Source organism: Fukomys damarensis, unplaced genomic scaffold, assembly GCF_012274545.1.
Source record: "Fukomys damarensis isolate Sample0158 unplaced genomic scaffold, DMR_v1.0_HiC HiC_scaffold_17, whole genome shotgun sequence".
Lineage (NCBI taxonomy): Eukaryota > Metazoa > Chordata > Mammalia > Rodentia > Bathyergidae > Fukomys > Fukomys damarensis.
Genome location: NW_022900929.1, coordinates 13,298,394 through 13,306,436, shown reverse-complemented (window position 1 = coordinate 13,306,436; position 8,043 = coordinate 13,298,394).

The window sequence follows — 8,043 nt, the reverse complement described above, 5'->3', positions numbered from 1 at the left end:
CAACTTGGTGATAATGTTTTCATGCTCTCAAGTGTGCTTTGTCTGAAGGTAGCATATCTACCTCAGCTTTATTTTGATTACTGTTAGCATGTAGTGTCTTTAACTCATTACTTTTAGTGGATATGGGTCTGTAATAGATTCTTGCTTCAAATGGTGTATTATATGATCAATATTTAAAGCAATTATTACATAGTTGGATAAATAGGTATTACACTTGCTAAAAATAGAGAATTCTGTGTTGCCTTTGTTCTTTGTTACTTTTCTCTCATCTTCCACACATTTTCTGTCGTCTCTGGTTTTTAAGAATTTCGTATGCCTCACTTTCAATTTTTGAATGTCATTTTTAACGTTCTTCAGAGGTTGCCTTAGAATTTACAAAGTGCATTTACAAGTACTCCAGAATCATTTTCAGGTATCTGATTCAGTACTGTAAGGCTCTTATAACAGAGAATTCACTGTTCCTTCCATCCATCCCTTTTAACATTCCTGTCTTTTTATTTAGCTCTAAGATATATTCACTGAATGCATTATTTTTATTAATACTTAGAATAAATGGCTATCTGTTAGAATGATTAAGAATAAAGCAGTTCAAATTTCCATTTTATATTCATTTTTCTTTGTATAACTCTCTTCTTTGTTGTTTACATATTCAGGTTTTTGAATTACTGTGGTTTTGCTTCTCTCTAAAGAACTTTTTAAAAGATTTCTTATACAACAGTCCTAGTGACAAATTCCCTCTATTTTTGTGTGTATGAGAAAGTGCTTATTTCTCCTTCATTTTGGAAGGATAATTTCACTTGATATAGAAACCCATGCTGGTGGTTTTCTTGAATTCAACAGTACATATTTTACTTAATGCTTTTCTTGCTTGTGTTATTTCTGAAGAGAAATTCTGTGATCCTTGATGAAAGCTTTTCTCTTCTGGCTCCTTTAAAAAAATATTTTCTTTTCTTTGCTGATTTCTAAAGTTTAAATATGCTAGGCCTGTGTGTAAAATTTTTGGTATTTATCTTTGTTAGTGTTCACCGATCTTTCATCTTGTCTTAGTATATCATACAGATGTTACACTTTTCATAATTGTCACAGTACTTGTGGCATCCTCTTCTGTCTTTATTTTTGTTTTTTAAACTGTCCTCTCTTGAAACTCACTGATTCTGGCTGTGTCCAGTCTACTAATGTGCTCCTTAATGACATTCTTCATTTTTGTTACAAGTGCTTGATTTGTAGAATTGCCTTTTCGTTCTGTTTTAGTTTCGTATGCTTTCTTTGCTTCTTCCATTCAATGCCTTAGTCTATTAATCATAGCTGTTTTGAATTAATAATCTGACATTTTCCACAATATTTTGCATAGCTGAATATAGTTTTGCTGTTTGTTCTATGTCTTCAAATTGTGTTTTATCTTTAATATGTCCTCTAAATTTTGTATGAAAGCTGGAAATGTTGTGCTGTATAAAAGGTAGCGAGGAAGGTAGGCCATTACTATGAGGTTTTATTTTTACCTATCCATGAATTAAACTGTGTTTAGTGCTTACTGAACCTATGGGTGCAAGATGCTAAAATGTTCTCTGCTGTCTATATTTTGTTTTTCTCTTGTTCTTTAATTTTCCTAAAAACTTTGCCAACCGGATCTGTTATTTTATAAGCACTCCACTTATGCGTTGGTAAATTTTGAGGGGAAGAGAAGCATTCTATAGCCCTACAATTTGTTCTCAGTCATTTAATGAGTCTGTGCCGTTCAACTGTGATCTTCACAATTGTTTGTAATTTTTTCCTTGTTAGGTGACACAGGAATGCTAGAGGAAGCTGGAGTTAGATATCCCTTTCTCCCAGATTACTTCATTTCTGGTAAAACCTCTGGCTTGTAAAACGTCTGTGTTTAAACTCTGTAAAATTGTTTCCCATATCCTTCCCAAGGATAACTGAATGCTGTGGTATACAAGGGCTGATCAAAAACTACTGTATATCTAAATGTAAAAATATTACAGTAAACGACATGTAGTTATTAATCCCCTTCAGAACATTTCTCCTAGTTTTAAGCACATTATCCCATAGTCCTTGTGACTTCCTGATGATGTTCTGGAAATCCTCTTTTGTGAGTGGCTTTATGAGGTATGACTGCTACTGCCAAGTCCCATCCAAACAAAAGGCAGGCTCGTAAAAACACTACTTTGTGTTCTCATCTACCTTATCCATCGGACCTGATACTGTGTGACTTTGGATTCTTCTTTCAAGTCAAAATGACCATGAAAGATAAATTTTGACTCAATTCAGGACATTGAAGCAACCAGGACAGCACATTGAAGGCTCTCAAGAAGGAGGACATGCAGAATTGTTTCAGGAAGTGACGCAAATGATGGCATCAGTGTGCTGAGAGATAGGGGCAGTATTTCCAGGGGGATTAATGTCAACTTGTCTTTTAATGCAATACTTTAAAAAATTTAAATATGCACCATATATTTTGATCGCACACTGCATTTCAGAATTACTCCTTAACTCCTCTCCCTTCCAAAACACAGAATACTTGTCTCTGATTTTCACCCATTTGGGCTCTTCGAAGTAAATCTTTTTTGTTGTTGTTGTTTGTTTGTTTGTTTGTTTTTTGGTATGGGGATCAAACTCTGAACCTTGCACTTGCCAGGCAGTGGAAACACCACTGAGCTAAATCCCAGGCCAGGAAGTGAATCTTCTAATATGAAAAATTCCTTTAAGAATACCTCTTTTAAGTGTCCTTAAATTTTGGTCCATATTAAATTCCCATGAATTTGTTAGTAACGATTTGGGTTTTCTTGTGCAAAGAGCCTGTGGCTTCTTGTACTCAAGTGAGCCATGATTTTGCCAATGTTGGGGACAGTGGCTGGCCCTAAAACCTTAGTTTTTTTTTTTTTCCTTCCATTGACTTTAAAAAAAAATTATTGGTACATTTTAGGTATACAAAACAATGACATTAAGCATTGCAAAATTGTAACTTTCCATAATCTGTCTTGGTTCTTATTTTTTTCCCCATTCCCCTGCTCTTCCTCAAACCCCTCCACACCTCCCTGTTTACAAAGACTTTGTTTTCATTTTCTCATATTAATTCCATTACCTTCTTTCCTTTCCCTTACCCCACTCACTTCCTCTTCCCTTTTGCTCTTTTTCTTCCTATTTCACCTTATCTTTTATACTTTTTAGCTCTATTTACACTTTCAGTTTCTCACACTATTCAGTATTTGCATGTGTCTTATTTATCTCACTCATGAGTATCGCCTCAATGTTCATCCATTTAGCTATAAATATCTCTAATGTCTCATTCTTTATAGCAGAGTGGTACTCCGTTTTGTAAATAAACCCCACACTTTTTTTATCCAGCCTCCAGTTTATTGGCAATTAGGTGGTTTCCAAGTTTTAGCAATTACAAACTGCTGAGATAAACATAGAGGCACATATATCACTGTGGTATGATTCTTTAAATTCTTTTGGGAAGGTACCCAGCATAGGGATAGTTCTGTCAAATGAGACTTCCAATCCTAATTCATTGAGATATCACCACATTAACTTCCACAGTGGTGACACCAGTCTGCATTCCCACCAGCAGTGGAGCAGGGTTCCCTTTTCCACACAGCCCCACCAGAATTTGTTACTGGTTGATTTCATAATAGCAGCCATTCTTTCTGGGATGAGGTGGAATCTCAGCATTGTTTTCTTTGCATCTCTGGAATAGCTACTGAGCATTTTTTCATATGTTTATTTGCTATTTTTACTTCTTTGAGAAATGTCTGTTCATTTAAGATACCCATTTTTGAATTCAGTCTTTATATTTGGGAGTTTAATATTTTTGAGTTCTTTATATATTCTAGACAGTAGACCTTTGTCTGAGGAACAGCTGGTGAAAATTTTTTCCCACATTGTGGGTTGTCTTTTCACACTGTTGGTGGTTTCTCTTCCTGTACAGAAAGAAGCTTTTTAATAAGAAGAGATCCCACTTGTTGATTGTTCATGTTAGTTCATGAGCAACTAAAATTTCGTTCATAAAATCTTTTCCATGCCATTGTCTTCAATAGCTCTACCTAACGTTTCTTTTAGCCGGGTTAGTGTTTCTGTTTCAATATTTAGATCTTTAATACATTTCAATTTTAGTTTATTGCATGGCAAGAGATATAGGTCTAGCTTTAATCTTTGGCAGTTGAAACCCAATTTTTCCATCACCATTTATTAAAGGGACTATCTCTCCTTCATTGAGGGTATTTGGTGCCTTTGTCAGAGATAAGGTAGCTGAGTCTGTTTGGAGTTGTTTTTGCATCTTCTAATCCATTCCACTGGTCCTCAGGTAGGTTTCTTTGCCAGTATCATGGTGTTTTTGTCACAGTAGCTTTGTAGTATAGTTTGAGGTTAGGGATTGAGATACCCCTTGCCTTGTCTTTATTGCCTATGATTGCTTTTGCTATTCTAGGACTCTTCTTGTTTCAAATAAATCTTTGGATTGTTTTCTCAAGGTCTATGGAATATGCTGCTGGGATTTGAATTGGGATTGCATTTAATCTGCATAGTTTTGGAAGTATAGCCATTTTCACTATGCTAGTTCTTCCTATCCAAGAGCAAGAAATATTTTTCAATTTTCTGATATCATCTTTGTTCTTTTTCTCAGAGTGCTATAGTTTTTAGAGTACAGGTCTTCAATTTCTTTCCTTAGGTGGATTCCTAGGCATTTCAATATTTTGGATTCTATTGTGAAAGGAATTTTTTGTCACATTTTTCTCTGAGTCTGTTGTTTATGCACAGGAATACTATTGATTTTTCTGTGTTGACTGTGTATCAAACTACTTTACTGTATTTGGTTATTAAATCTAGAAGACTTTTGGTGTAGTTCTTGGAGTCTTCTATATAGAGTATCATGTCATCTGCAAATAATGACAGTTTGACTTCTTCATTTCCTATCTTTATTCCTTTTATTTCTTTGTCTTGGCTAATTCCTGTGGCTAATGTTTCCAAAATTACATTGAACAGGCACGGTGATATTTGACATCCTGTCTTGTTCTTGGTTTTATTGTGAAGGATTTCCATATTTGAGCATTTAGTATGATATTGGCTGGTGATTTTTCATAGATGGATTTTATCAGATTGAGGTAGAGACCATCTACTCCAATTTTTTGTAGGTTTTTTTTAATAATGAATGCATGTTGGATTTTTTCTGCATCTATCGAGATGATCATGTTTTTTGTCCTTGGTGCTATTAATATAGATTTGTGTATGGTGAACCATCCCTGAATCCCTGGGATGAATCCCACTTGGTCAGGGTGTATATGATTTTCTTGATGATTTTCTGCATTCTATTTGCCAGTAACCTGATTTTTGATGGATCAAAAAGATTTTTGATTTCTCATCTGTTCACTTTTTGTAGTTCTTATTGCTATGACTGTAAGAGTGATGATTTCCAACACCTTATGTATTGGGCAGGAAACCTGAAGTCCCTTTTATGTTTTTCATATAATTATTTTGTTTTTGAAAAAAACTATTTTTGGAAGTGACAACATCTTCTCTTTCCGTCAAAAATAGATCTGATCTTGAGTATGGACTACTTGACAATCAATATATGAATGAATAAAGAAAATGTGCTATTTATACAAAATGGAGTATTACTCTGTCATAAAGGATATATTTAAGTCATTTATAGGACATTGGATGCACCTTGAGTCCACAGTGGTAAGTGAAATACATCAGACACATAAGCTTAAATATGATGTGGTTTCTCTTATATGAGAAACTCAAAACATAAAGAAAGAGCAAAATAAAAGATAGATAACCAGAAATATATATATTTTGGAAGGGAAGAGGACCAAAACCTGAAGGGGGAAAGGAGGGATAAAGGGATAAAGGGGATAAAAAAGTAATCAAGGTGTGTTATATAGAAGTACCAAATCCTCAAAAGAATGAAATAATTATGTACTGCAAATATGTACTAATAGAAAGAGAGGTAAAAATAAAAAATAAAGCCAATATTTCTTGTTAGGGGTTTCAAATTCAAAATACAAGTCATTATTTTAAGGTTATTCATCTAATAATAATATGTTAACTGACCATCCCATATTAAACAAATTGCCCAAAGTTACTGATATTGTATGATTGAGAAAGAATTTTATGTACATAGATTGTCAACTCACATAAAAATATACATTTAGTGTAGCCTACACACTTGGAGTCATTGCTCATAAGCAGGCAGTCTCTTCAATTGTTTAAACAAATCAGAATTAAACTGTTGTGCATTGTTTTTTGGATAAATAACTTTTCCAAAATACATAGATTAGTTCATTCAAATAGTTAATTATTGCAAACAACCTGTTTTGTTAGTATTTCTATTGAATTGATAGAGTGTCTAATATTCAAATGCAGTAGAATCTTCACCCAATTAAATAAATAGACCAATTTAATTAATATTACCTAAGTGACTATACTTGTCAAATTTTTTTTTCGTGGTACTAGGGAACAAATTCAGGGCCTTGCACTTGTGAGGCTGGTTCAATGCCACTGAGCTAACTCCCTGGCCCTCTATACTTGTCATAATCTTATTGATTATTCATAGTTTTTAATCTTTATTAAGTTTATTGGTACATTTAGGTATACAGTACAATTACATTCATCACTTAGATCTTGTACATAGTTTTGTCCACCTGGTGATTTCTCAGTGGATCAATATTACCTAAGCAACTGTACTTGTAATCTTTTTTTTGGACCAGGGATCGAACTTGGGTCCCTGCACTTGCAAGGCAGTTGGTGGAACCACTGAGCTAAGTCCCTGGCCCTGTACTTGTAATTTTACTAGTTGACTTGTCCCATCTTTACCCTGTCTCATCTTGTGGCTCCGTCCCATAAAACACCTTTGAGAAGCAGGGTGAGTGACCAACACATTTTCTGGTCCCCTTCTGTTTCTCTTGGACAGAAGCTATCTTTCTATAAATAAATTTTTCCTACTTTTAAAAAAATTAAACAGAATAATTTCTTAAGTGCTTTAAGTATTAAAATGCTAAAGCAAAATAATTCTTTAAAAGTATCCAATGAAATATGACAAAATTCATTAGCATTATTATCCATTTAAAAGTAATGAAAAAGCTCTTATTTTAAATTTCACAATTGTACGACTTTTTCATATATATATATATATATATATATATATTTCTATTCCACTTTCCTCATAGATTTTGGTATAATATTAATATTATGTTTGAAGAGTTTTATTCATATCTGTCTTACAGCTTTGCAAAATGTCTATTTTAAGTTTTGAAAATCTTACTTTAATGCAAAAATTCCTATAGTTATGATTACAACTAATAGTAGATAAGTGATCACATAGTTGGCTATGGTACATCTTGACAATCATTAAATACAAAAAGAAAATCTCACCAAGACCTGTCATGTGAAGGTACAAGATCCCAATAATGAATGTAACTGTACTGTATACCTAAAATGTACCAATAAACTCAATGAGAAAGAAAAAAAAAGAAAATCTCATTGAAACTGTATCCCTTAAGAAGTGAATAGATCTATAATTAGTCTGTCAGTGGACAAATAATACATATTGAGGATATACTCATAAGTGAAATAAATAAGTCACACATGTGTAAATACCGAATAGTTTCTCTGGTGTGAATAACTATAATAGTACATAAGATCCTAATGATATAACTGACAATGTGAAATAGGAAGAAAAGGGCTAAAGGTGTTGGAAAAGTGGGAAGGGTAGGGGAAAGGTAATAAGGGAAAAGAAAAATATGAGAAAATTAAAAAAATGGAAATAAAGTGTTTGTAAATGGGAGGGGAGGAGGGGGTGAAGGGAGAGCAGGAACAAGGGGAAAAATGAGAGCCAAGACCTGTCATGTAAAGGTACAAGATCCCAATGATGAATGTAACTGTACTGTATACCTAAAATGTACCAATAAACTCAATGAGAAAGAAAAAAAAAACTTTATCACTAGCATTTAACAAGAGTTTCCTAAAATTCTCCCTCTTGATTTTCTTTTGCAAAAATTGTAATCTGTGCAAACCTGGGTCCACATAGGCAGACATTTGGGA